Raw genomic sequence first — 13,222 nt, 5'->3', positions numbered from 1 at the left:
CACAGAATTATTCAACTCTTGTAATTTGATCTTATGCTAGTTGAATATGTAATGGACATTTCTGATTTTTTGAGAAACTGTAATTCTTCTTATTTTATTAACACTAGAGTTACTAGAATTTTTTTTTTTGTCCTATTAATGGTTTCCATCCCATTTACAAAGAACATTCCTGAACATACCCATTTTTGGACCTACAGAAAGCCTTGGGAAAACCATGTAGATTTCTGACAGAAAGCAATCAGTTTTGAGACAGAATTTCAATACCTCTCATACACTTTAAAAAAATTTGTTTTACTTAGATCAATTGGTGTATGACACCAAAAGCATGTTTTGTCCCAGAAGTCCCAATCAGAAAGGCACCAAGCATTTGCCATACTTTCCTTACATATCAGATGCGTATTTAAAAGCAGAAAACTCCCTAATTTGGCAGCGTTGTCACTTATGTCACTTTACAACACTCATTAAGCCAATATGATGATAACAGTCAAAGGAGGCAAGTGCACTTTAGAAACAAGATGGATCAGCTTTAGACAGGCAGCACAGAACAGAGATCTGCCCAGCAGTCACCAGTAATTGGTTTAATGTGCAGTGACTGTTTTAAGTTAATAATACACTTTTCTACATCACACCTGTCCCATTCAGTCTCTAATATCACCTGCTTGCCACATCAGCCTCATGGCTGGTAACTTCTTATACACCAAAATCAATATTGAAAAATCCCTGTTTACCTACTACCCCAAACATGCAGAGCTGCTTTCTTTTGGCTTCCCTTTTCCTGCAGTGCTCACATCTGGAAACAATTCCTTTCCTCTTTTTCTCTCTTTTTGTTTTTTTTTTTTTTTTTTTTTTTTTGTCTCAGTTACTGAAGAACACTCTAATACCTCTTACTTAACTTCTTTTTTTCTGACCACCTCAATAACCATAGCACATCCAACATTGTTCCTTTGCTCTGTCCAGATTCAAAAGATCAATTTCACTGACCACTATTATCATGTTTCATTGATGCTGACATTCTCCAGGGGTGCAATATCAGAATTGATGGTCAAGGCAAACTGGGGTTATGGATAAACTATGAAAACGCTGACCAGAAGAACATTAGAACCAATATATGGAATTAAAGTATTTCTTCAGTTTGTTTTGTTGACTTCAGAATTTCTTATCATCATCTTCTAATATTTGACACTCTTAAAATCAGAAGCTTCCTGAATGGAGAAGAGGGAGGAGGTGGTAGTGAAAAGCTAAACTGATATCTATATGGTTTTATATTCTTGATGGAATAGAAATCTGGAATGTTTTATTTCTTCCATTTGCAGCCAAATAATGTAGGCATTAATAATAATTAGGCATTAGTAATTAAAACGTCTGAGTAATAATAATTTTAAAAAATTAGGAAAACAAAAAAACCTCCATAAATTAACTCCCCTCCCTGAAACAATAAAACGCACAGGAAAATAATTATTCCACACCTGCTACCCATTTTAGAAAGCACGAGATTCCCTTTTGCACAAACTGTGCATTGGTGCTGGACACAAGCTACTGAGGGTAAAATGACCAGGACTGACACTACAGCTATAAAATGATGGTGCTCTCATTCTGTCTGGAATTTGGAAGGAACTACAGCAACTACCTGGCTCCCTGCTCAAAACAATCTTGTTTGGAGATTCCATTTTAATTTTAATCATTTTAAATCATCTTTTCCATAGGGATGTGCTTTAAAGACCTCAACACCCATGTGATTTTGCAAATAGCTGTGCTATGACTGACACTTTCAGATCTGCTTTTGCCAAGACAGAACTTTTTTAAAAAGCTAAAAAAACCTTTAAAATAATAAAGAATTGAGCCACTCTGGATCAATTGCAAACCCCTGATCAATTTGTAAATAAATCCATACAGCATACCAGCTAAGATTTAGTTATGCTCACAATTTAGTCAGGCTTTCCTATTGTGTTCTTGCAACTAAAACAGATTCTTTACACATGTATAGAGATTTCGTCCTCCCAGTTTCTTCTCCCAAAGTAAAATACTCATTTCCCCTCTCCCTTTTCTGCCAATGTGAGATCTTACCTTTTCTGTACAAATCTATGTGCAGAAAACTGACTAAATTTTGTGAACAAATAATCTTTCTTCATTAGAGGGAAGTGAAAGCTTCTATCCATGAACCTCTCACTCTTTCAAGTGCACAGTAGGGGCTAATAATGAAATAATTAAGCACACAAACAGGCATTAAGCTAATACCTAGAGTTGCAGCCACTCTTTCTCCGTAACTATTATATTTCCAAGTAGTCTTCAATCTCCCCTGTAAACAGCAGTGCAATATCTTGGTGGGGACAGCTTTTCTTTCAGACTGGAGGAACATTAGAAGGTCAATAGATTTCTTTTCACCAATTCCTTGGTCTTACAATAGCACACCTGGTATGGTTGCATCAGTACAGGCCCATTCTACTGTCTCTTATTTTGATTTAAATTAACATAGAATAGTTGGCAATGCACACAAATCCCAGTAGTTTACAGAAGTGCTATCTAATCTAAAAATACCAATAATACTGAGAACTAAGTGCAGCTCCATCTTCTCATTACTATGCTTAAATCCCAGAGTTTAAATAGCATCTCAGATGTCAGGGACAAGACACTGCACATAAACCCTGCAAGTTAAGGATGGAGAGAGAGCTCCAGTGCTACACAACTGTGCTTCAACCAGTCTAAGTTAACTACCTAATACACAATCTTGGAAAATATTACATGTTTAGCAATAAACACCAAATTCCATTAAGGAGATTATTGTATTTTCTATCTCTGCAGCTACTGCTTGATTCAGCCAGGGAAATAAAACTAGCTGTATGAGAGGATTGCCTTGCTTTGGTTGCACACATAATTAAATACAAAAGAAAAAAAAAATAATTTTTAAGTAATTTTCAACAATTTTTTCCTGATATGCAACAATCTGTTCTCACTAGAGAGTAATGCTTTGGCATTCCAGAAATAAACAGCAGACAAATAGACAGGAATCAGAATTTTTCATTGTTAGTTTAGCTGTTTGAAAACTGGAGGGTGATCCCAGACAGCTACAAGCAGTTCTCACCTTTCTACAACCCCTCAGAGCCCAACAAGTTGGAAGCTATTGGAAGATATGCAGTTCCAGGGACATCACAAGTAATCTTCTCTTATGAGAATCCTCACTGAATGGCAGCACTTATGCTACAAGTGCCACTTTGCAGGCATAAGGTTTGCCAGAACAGACTTATATGAGCATCTCTAGCCCTCCAAGAGGTTATCAAAACCTTTAGAGAAAGAACATTAGAGGGAGGCTGGGGAGCACACAAGATTTCATTGAGAAGTTCCTATCCAAAAGGAGGAAAGACTTTAAGTGGCTTTATTTTTATTTCCTAAGAAATAAAGAGAGAGAAAAAAAAATAAACAGCAGAAATACATCTAAAGTCACACTATTTTTAAATGCAAACAAAACAGGAGCTGCAGGGAAACACATCTGGACTCTCTGTTGATGGACAACAAAGCTTTCATATTACTTCAGTTATTACTTCCTTTCTGCAAATCTCCCTCACTGCTGGGACAATCAATGTTCTTTTAAACACAGCAGCACAGATGGAGTTTCTGAAAGATCTCAAAGGAAAACATGGAATTGGGAAACTTATGTACAAAACATTCTCTTAAGAGCAATAGCTTATCTTTACAGACCACTAGAAATACTAAATAATCACAAAAGGCATTAACAAATTCCTATGAACTCCTGAATGCCATGTGAGTCAGATTCACTCCTGCAGCACAGGGGTGTGTAAAAGTACACACAAGGAGGAAATTATCACAGTGAATGACACCACTTCCATCACACTCCCTCAGGGAATCAGTGGATAGCAGAGGCTCCATCACAACAAGACACTGTCTTGTGCAGGTGAGGAATCAATAAATTTTGCAGCTTCCCAGGCTAAACTCAGCCTGCAGCTCCTGGGTGGATGCATTTCCAACTCCTGCCAACTGCTGCTGATAATGTTCACCATCATCTGAGACTACACCCTCCACAACCTCTCCTGCTTGCTGCATAGCCTACATTTCCCTGCTCTGCCCAGCTCACAGCAGGGTGACATTTCAGATTGCACAGGGGACTCATCCAGTGCCTCCCCAGAGATTACAACCCATAATTCAACAGCGCTTGATTTAAAGCTAGAGCAACACACAGGTCAGAATCATACCTAACTCACATGTTCTGCATAATAAACACACCAGGCATGTGGCTGGTAGCCAGCAGCTCACAAATCTGAGTACCTCTGCTGCCTTGCAATTTACAGCAGTTTTGGATGAGCTTTCTGTATGCAACCTCGAAGACTGTGCTAAGAAGCCAAATAATTTTATTTTTTTCATTATACTACACATGGAAATCCATATTTAGCAATATGTCATATCTACAGAGCCACACAACAGGCCAGAGGTCCAACAGTACTAATGAACATAAGAAGTTTCCAAATAACTTCTGAGCATGCCAGCATAACAGTCCTTTCCTCCCAGCATGACTATCCCTGCTGAATTTCCCTGTAAGATAAGGTGGTGGTTGGATACTGAATGAAACTTTTAAACTTACTGATTTTAATCCTCATCCAATAAACATGGTTTTGGTGATTTGTGATTTTTTTTTTTTGTTGGTTCTGTGGCTGTTGTTGGGTTGTTTCAGTTCTTAAACAGAGAATCTTTTCTGCAGGTAAAGGTCAGTGGTACTGGCTAGTTTTAATGAGACACTAGACCCTTTACCTTGAATTCTCAGATTCAATCTCTACATTTACACATGTATTTTCCACCCATGGTCACTAAATTAAGCAAACAGATCTAAGAAAGTGCAAGAGGTTGTCAGTCGCTCACTATTTTGTGAAACCAGCTCACATACCCACTGAATACTGTGTGGCCATGCAAATCAAATAGCATCATTTCACATTTATATTGGGCTCACTTTAGCAAGCCCTCAGCACTGTGCACTCTTCCCCTTTAAACCATAACTCCATTTCATATTAAAGTTAACACTTCAAAACCAGTTTTCTAATTCAGTATGAACACTTCATAATTACATTTTTCTTAAAAGCTGTAATAAACTTTATTTAAGCAAGTGCTTCCCATTTTATTGCCAACCCCAAACATTGTTCATTTGCAAGCACAAAGTGTCCTCTTGACACGATAATGAAAGTGCATTCATACATGTCAGCTGGAGCAATTATGTACTTCAGATTTAAATGCAACAAGTATCATTCAGGCTTTTCTGCTGACACTTTCAAACATGGCATGCATATTAAAATTAACACCTACAGTGTGAATATAGTTCACTTCAACTGCAGGTTTGCCAAATCCCCCAGAAATTTGGGCAACAGAACAGAGAATGTGCAAAATCATTTTATAAACAGGCCGACCAATTCCAGAATATATTCAGATGAGTGTACTGCTGTTCAATTACCTCTGCAGTACCTAATAGAGCAAAAAACAAAGAAAGCCTCAGGAGAGAGCCCTGGGCTCTCTTAAGGTTTAAGGGTATCTCAAGCAGTGTCACAGTGCCCTGGGCACACAGGGTGGGTCCCTGTCCCTTTCCCTGGAGCATTTCTGCAGTCACTAAAGCCACATGGCCCAGCCTCCAGCAGTGCTTGCAGCCTCCCCAGAGCAAGCTTGGATGAGAACTGAGAGATGTATCTGGAAAGGCAGATTACAGCCCACTGCCTGGAGCACAGAGAGTGCTGGAATAATGCTGACTTATTGAAAAGGGGAAAAAAAGTGATTACTTTAAAATTGGATTTTAAAGGATGCTTCTTTTCTATACGCCCCTGAGAGGCCTCAAACATATTCCATCCTCAGAATTTACAGGAGAAAATTTGGATTATTTGTTTCCCATTATTTCATTGAACTTTTCAGGTTTTTCTTTTTTCCGATGTCTCCAGGTCTCAAGAGAACAACCAAAATCCATGGAAAACCACTAGTTCCTTGAAGAGGAAAAGGCACACCTAACTTCACAGAAAGCAAAACTCCAAAGGCACAACCAGCTTTAAATGGAACTCCCAGCTGCAGCACCAGATGCCTCAGAGCCCCAGTTCCACCTGACATTTGACCAATGGCAGCTGAGATTTCCTGTTTTACAGAGCTGTTTTGAGGATCACCCATCATCTAAAAGCACCCCATGGATCTGAAGTGAGACAAACAGGAGGATTGTTCGTGTTCTGTTCACTGTTGCACATGGAATGACTGATTAGGAGTGTGCCTTCCACCAAAATACATTCTTCCAGGACAGAATCCAACAGCAGACAGCAGAACTTGGAACTGCCAATATCTGCTTCATCTTGCCCATCCTCTAGACCCAAAGCATCCTAATAAATCTGTGTCTTACTTAAAATATCCAGCATAAAATTTCACCATGACACCACAGTATGGTGAAGCAAAAACAGGTTTATCCTTCATTTCAAGGAACAAAGGGAATCTCTTTGTAAAAGATCATGAGAACTGACAAACTCAACCATTACCAATTATAGATCTGCAATAGTACACAGGGCTTGGAGAGTAAAATATGTTATTTATATAGCAGTTAGGGCTCAAAAGTGTTACAAGAAACAAAGAAAAACTGAAATAATTTATGCAGAATTGTGTTACCTGAAGAATAACCAGGTAAGTGAAAAAGATAAGCTAAATCCTAATTGATCTATATACCAGGGAAAACATAAAGCACATTCAAGCAACAGGCTCAAACTACAGCCCTGCCCTGCCACAGGCACTGGGTTCCAGTCATAACTGCTTCAGTTCCAGCCACTCTGGCTTGCTGTTATGACCCTTAGTTTTACTAATGTAACTATTTTTCTATTTTAATCTACATTCCCATTGTCACTGGAAGCAAACTTTGAAAATTGCAATTAGGATGGCAGGTGGAAAATAAAAAAAAAATAACACTTAAAATTTAATGCCTAATTTCCTCTATGGGAACTCCAGAGGCACAAGTAATGGTTCATTGGAAACAAGTCATTATGCTAAACATCTAAGGACAGAAATAATCTAAGAAGCTCCTGACTTCTTATGAGCTTGTTTACAACAGGATTTGGCTTTGGAATAATTTATAGACTTCAGTGTTGTCGGCAATTACTCCAGTGAGAAAAAAGTTGCACCACACATGCACATCCACACAACTACCCTGCATAAAATAACTGTGCACCTGTCAGGGAATACACTTTATCTTTCTGATTCTATACATCCTATTTTTTTCAAGTATAACAGGGAGGAAGAACATGATTGAGAGTGCAAAGAAGAATATAAAAAGGGTTTCAGTTTTGTTATATTTGCACATCTTTCGGTCAGACATTACCTATGAAATTACACAGATATGATAGAATCACCTTGATAGGTGGTTTCACACAAACCAGCTTCACCAAGTTAAACTTCTTTATTTATATTTAATTTGAAAAATAATAAGAACCATTGTTGAATTAGTAATAGCAATAGAAAGTTATATGGAATTAAGCTGCTTTGCCAGAAACTGGCCAAGCCTAAAATACATAACTGCACTCACTCATTGGTGTCATTGGTGTAGCACAGGACATGCCTAGCAGTGTTCCTGGTCCCAGCTTCAGGGCCATGAGGACCTAGCCTTTATTGGGTAAGAAATGCAAAGGTCTTGTCCCATCTGAAATCATCTGAGAGCACTCCTCTCCAGACAGGGATTCCTGTTGTCTGCACACCCCACACAGTGCTGCACAGGGAAGGGCACCTCTCACCACAGGCATGTGATGAAACAGCAGCTCCCTCCATGGGTTCATTTACATTTGCTGTACATCATCTGTAGGTTTGCTGTGACACCAACCATATCTCACAATCACTCTTACAATTCTCAGCTGCCAGCCAGAATAATTTTTTCCAGTTTTTAGATGCACTCAGTTCTGACTTATCCAACTGTATCATCAGTATATCCTTTGGAAGGAAAGCTTTTAATGGAGTTTTCCAAAATAAGACAAGAAGCAGATCCCAAAAGAAATGAAAGCTCAGTTTTCATGTATTGTTTTGATTCTGAGTTCTGAGTAAATATTTATGGAACTACAGACTGGCACATCCAAGCACCAAACTCCCCTGTTCATCAATAGGTCAGCTCTATGAGCACAGAGCCACAATGCAAGGTCCCTGGGGCTGTCTTTGAAGTGACCTCAACCTGATACAAAGATGACATGAATAGAAGAGAGAAAGAATTTTATCTATTTGAGAGCTCAGGGCTTGAACACTGCTTAAAAAAAAGGCAACCATAAAACCATCATAAACAGCTTGACAACAGTGCCAAGATATACTGGGTTATACATAACAGGTTTGAAATTGGAAGCATTTTTCTCCATGGACATAGAATTTTTTTTTCCTAATTTCGTAATTTTCACCATGCTATAGACTCCTGACAGCACTGCCTTTTCAATTACAGTTGTTTTCAAACACAATTCTTTCCCTGGCCAACTTACCTGCAGAAGTACAGTCAGGCTAGTAGGAAATCTTCAGTTTTTGTCAACATATTCTTAATTCATTTGAAAAATGATAAGTACACTGATTTTTTTAAAACAATCGCTTATCTGCAGGCAAAAATAATTATTTTAGATACCCTAATTTAAGCGTAAGAGCAAACCTGAGAAGAGTTGTCTTTTCTCCCACACAGATTAACAATTCACAGGATCCAGGAAGTCACTGGCTTTTATAAGTAAGATGTGCACTTCAAAACAAATTAGAACCTAAAACTGTGGTTTATAAAATAACTCAAGATGCCCATGGGAAATCCATTCTCACGCACTGTGGGCTACATTTCAGTGAAGGCAGAGTCTGGGCTGCGGCAGAGCTGCCCCGCACACCCAGCTCAGGTACAGCTGGGATGAGCCCCCAGCACAGCCCAGCAGCTGCTCTGTGCACTCTCAGCCCTGCTCACAGTTGTGCTCCACAGACAGCAGAGGCACCTGAGCACAAACCAGACAACTCCAAGACTTCCAGACTGCACCTAAACTATGGCCACAGGTTCAAGGACCTGTGGCGGCAAGACTCTCAGAAATCATGGTCTAATACTGTCAAATAATACTGTGAAAATCCGATAGTAGCAGAATTTCTCATCAAGAAAGACAACATGCCCAGGAATGCTGGCAGTGCAGTAGCTCTGCCCAAAGCAGTACAGGTCTGTTGGCACAACTAACATAAAGCCAATATAAGACAATTGAAAACACAGGACAAATAATCTAAACCAAACCTGCTGCAAGCAATTCTGCCACTAACATTAGAAAAGCCCATGATGTATTTACAGTGCCATATCATAATTGACTATCAGCTTTTCATTATCATGCAACAATCTGAAGATTGAAACTGTAGATGAGCTAGAGCAAACTTTCCTTCCTCCAAGAAGCCAAGCTGCAATGGACCATGCGCAATAAAATTAGAACACAATCTAAATATCTAAATATGGAGTCAGTTGTTCAGATCATTAGCAAAAGCTTCAGAGTCCTCTGCTAAGATGCAACAAGCACTGATAATTATTTTGTTACACAAACTAATTCCCCAGGGTGTCATCTCTCTGTTAAATTAACGTATTTAGGATCTGAACTAAGGCTGTGATGCAAAATAGAAGACAGACTACATGGATCTGGTACTTAATAATGGCATTATTACAACTTAATTCTATTAATCATGTGAAAGGTTATACAAAGCTTTTCACTCCCACATTCAGAAGGGACCAAACATCCTCGCCTCCTCTCAACTCTTTTGTCATCCCTAACTCATTCCACTATAATTTCTTTACATTGCATTGAATGGCATGAAATGCAGGTAAAAGCAGACAGGCCTTTCGAGTAATCCTCTAAGATAGACTGGTTATTAAGATGATTTTTCCCTGAAGAAATACACAGCTTTCCTTTCCCCCAATCTGTTTTCAAAATCCTTTATTCTCAGCTCAGTAAAAGGCAAAGGATCACTGATCAGAGCAAAACTGCTGTAGCTGTGTGAAAGACACTGATGGTAAAATACGGTTCACTTGCTGGAGTATATTGAGATGGGCCAGCAGGAAATGAGAAACATTCTACCTGTCTGTTTCTTGAATCACTTGGCTCTTCACACAGCTTTCTTCATGGTGTCTTTATTACATTGTTTTTTTGCCTTTCTATTCCCCAGTGGAGAGACATTTCTAGGTTCATTTCAGTAATGTCAAAATAATTGAATCAAAACCAAGAAGGAAGTATTACAAGAGCTGTGTCTTGACGAATTTATTATTAGAGTAAATGATAAGAGTTCTTAAATTTCCCAATAGACCCCTCAAGTTCAAAAACCAAGCAGAAAGCATACAGAAAAACACACACAATAATATTAATACCATCTTCACCTTTCCCAAGCGCTCACTCTTATCATATAGAAATCTACACAGAAGGGATCAGAGCAGATGCTTATTGTTTTACATTGTTACCAAGTCAATTATTCTACCCTAAAGCCTGGTTTCAACTACTGTAAATCACAAGTGATTCCACTAAAAGCAATGGGTGCCATGCTCAAAAGATCTGAAAAAGGAAAAAGCAGGGCAGGCTCATGGCCTTGAGAAAGTTCAAGGGGAACCTGCCTAATGGTTCTAAAGTCACATTCTTTTATATTATTTGTTTTTATCAAAGCTAATGAGAGTCCAGCTGCAGATCTGCTGGAAAAAAATAATCATGCAGAAAACAATTTAGGCAACAGTCCAAAATGCACTTATAAATTGTTTGTGTTACAAATGACACAAGCAAACTGATTGTCAGCTGCAGCAGCCACGAGGAAACAAAGTAATATTTAAGGATATCGTTGTCCTTGATTATATTTATTTTTAAAGGCAATAAACCCTGGAAAATTCAAGATGGAAAAGCAGATCCTAGTTTTCAATTATTTGTTAAAAATAGCAAAAGGATAAAACAAGATTCCCTCTGAACTTTTGTGTCACACATCAGAAGCTTTCCAGAAATTTCTCTGACATGCTCCTGTTCTTAGACAATATAAGTTTACTGTTACGTCAAATGAATTAGTTACACGCAGTTAAAACAGACTTTGTCAGTGGCCTAAATTTAGGATATTGGCCTGCAGCAGATTTAAGCTGAAATAAATGTGCTACACAATTTTGCCTTTGAATGAAAAATATGGATAAAGAGGCCAGGACATACATAATTCAAATTCTCTTAGATTTTTTTTTTAGCTGCCTAGAATAGTATTTTTAAGACAGACTGAAAAATGGTGCTTAGAGGATTGGCAAAGATATTGTGTTCTGAAACAAATATGCTCACAATATTTGAAATGAATACTTATAGTTTATTTCAAATTTTGACGAGGAGAGAGAAATTTTATTTAGTTATGTAACTATTTTTCTGCATATTGGCATATGAATTCAGGACATATGCATGTTACTGCATTCATGTTACCTAATATATTTACAAGTGTCATGCATATTGAGACATTTTGGGAGAGTTTTGGGGTGCAGCAGCTCCTTGGCTTTAGCAGCCTAAATTGCAGCACATCCCAAGGGAAGCTGTACAGCCTAATGGCAGGGGGAAAATTTAAGCCTACACATTTCTGTGTCTTTTTTTTTCCTGAATTCTGTACAACATCCAGTGCTTTATTGCACATTTAAAAAGAAGAAATGGGAATAGTAAAAACAAATAAAGGAAAAATGGAATAAAATGCTGGCCACATTTATGGAAATAGACCATATGAGTGACAGAAAGTCCTAACAGATTCTGTTAAAGGAATGGATTCTGTAATTACAGCAGACTCTCAACTCCAGGCTGTGAGAGACCTTTAAATTCAGGCACTACTATGGTGATGCAAAAAGGAAAACAAAACAAAACATAACCCAAACAAACAAATAAATCTAAAACATAGTAGGAGATATAGTCCCTCTATAAAGAGAAAAATATTTACATGCTAAACACCAGAAAAATGAGATCTGAAATTCAGCCTGCCTCCTGGATTCTACCTTACCCACATTTAAGCAAACAAAACATAATCTAGGTCTGGAACAGAAATGGGAATCCTGGTGTTATATTGCTTGCCTTAAGAGAGGAAACTAAAATAGCTGGTTAAAAAAAAAAAAAAAACCAAAAAAACAAGCCTATTTTCTTACTTTGATGATGTTCTTCAACATATGCAAGTACAGAGACCGAAAAAACTGTAATCTGAAAAAATTTAAATTGAACATGAGAACCATTGCTTTTGATAATTGGCTTATCATAAACATGGTTCCTAAATTGTGGATTAGGCTTAGGGTCCTTTTATAACTCATAATTTAAAGCTCTGTTTCTTTCATTTTAAGTTAATTGTAAATGCATCATTTGGAGGCTGAACTTGCTGCTTTGGGGCTTACTGAATTCTGACACATTTCTCACCAGAACCCAGCACTCATGGCACATCTTGACTTTACCCCTTTCTCTTTAATTATAAAATGCTATTCAGCATTGCCTTTTGCAAACCATGATCTTTTGTACATCTCCTTCATAATTATAACAAACTTCCTAACCCCTCAGCTGACAAGCAACATTACAGGCCTGTCAGGTTTCTGGCGATAATGTCTTATTCTACAATGCCATATGAATAGCTGTCCTTTGAGGATCAGAAATGTACAATATGCACTGCTTCAATGTGTAAAGATAAGATTAAACTACAAGGAAGGCAATTAAATGCTTAGATCACATTAATAAAAGCATTTCCTCTGTTTACCCTGGTGTTATCATTGCCTACAACATTGAGCAGTGTGTTTGTTTTGCTGACTAAACATGAGCTGAAAACTCAAAAAGGGATTAAGGAACTGTTTTTCAAAGAAGACAGCCCAAACTACTTTTGTTCACTGCCTTTTTATTCTGATGAATTGAAAAATTTTGCACTTCAAGGGACAGATCTCTGTGTAGAAGAAACATCAACCTGTCTGCAAACAAGTCAATATGCATTAAATTCCTTTGAATTTGATATTTGTGTTGAAATTTGTGGTTCATTTTATAGCACTAATGGTTTAGTATTTTTCTTCACAAAAATCACACTAACCTATGAATAAAAATCATATTTATTTACCTTCATTTGACCACCATGTCCTATAACTGACACTGATGGAAATCAGAGCCTCTCCAAGCTTAAGAAGTTTCTTTCAGTATTAAGGCAATTAAATTTCTATAATATGATACTAGAAATGGTGCTATAAGGTATCTGCTGCTGCTCAAATGCAGTGAAATTTATGGCTCTTTTA

This window comes from Melospiza georgiana, chromosome 13 (genome assembly GCF_028018845.1).
Source record: "Melospiza georgiana isolate bMelGeo1 chromosome 13, bMelGeo1.pri, whole genome shotgun sequence".
NCBI classification, from domain to species: domain Eukaryota; kingdom Metazoa; phylum Chordata; class Aves; order Passeriformes; family Passerellidae; genus Melospiza; species Melospiza georgiana.
Note: the sequence above shows the minus strand (reverse complement) of the source record.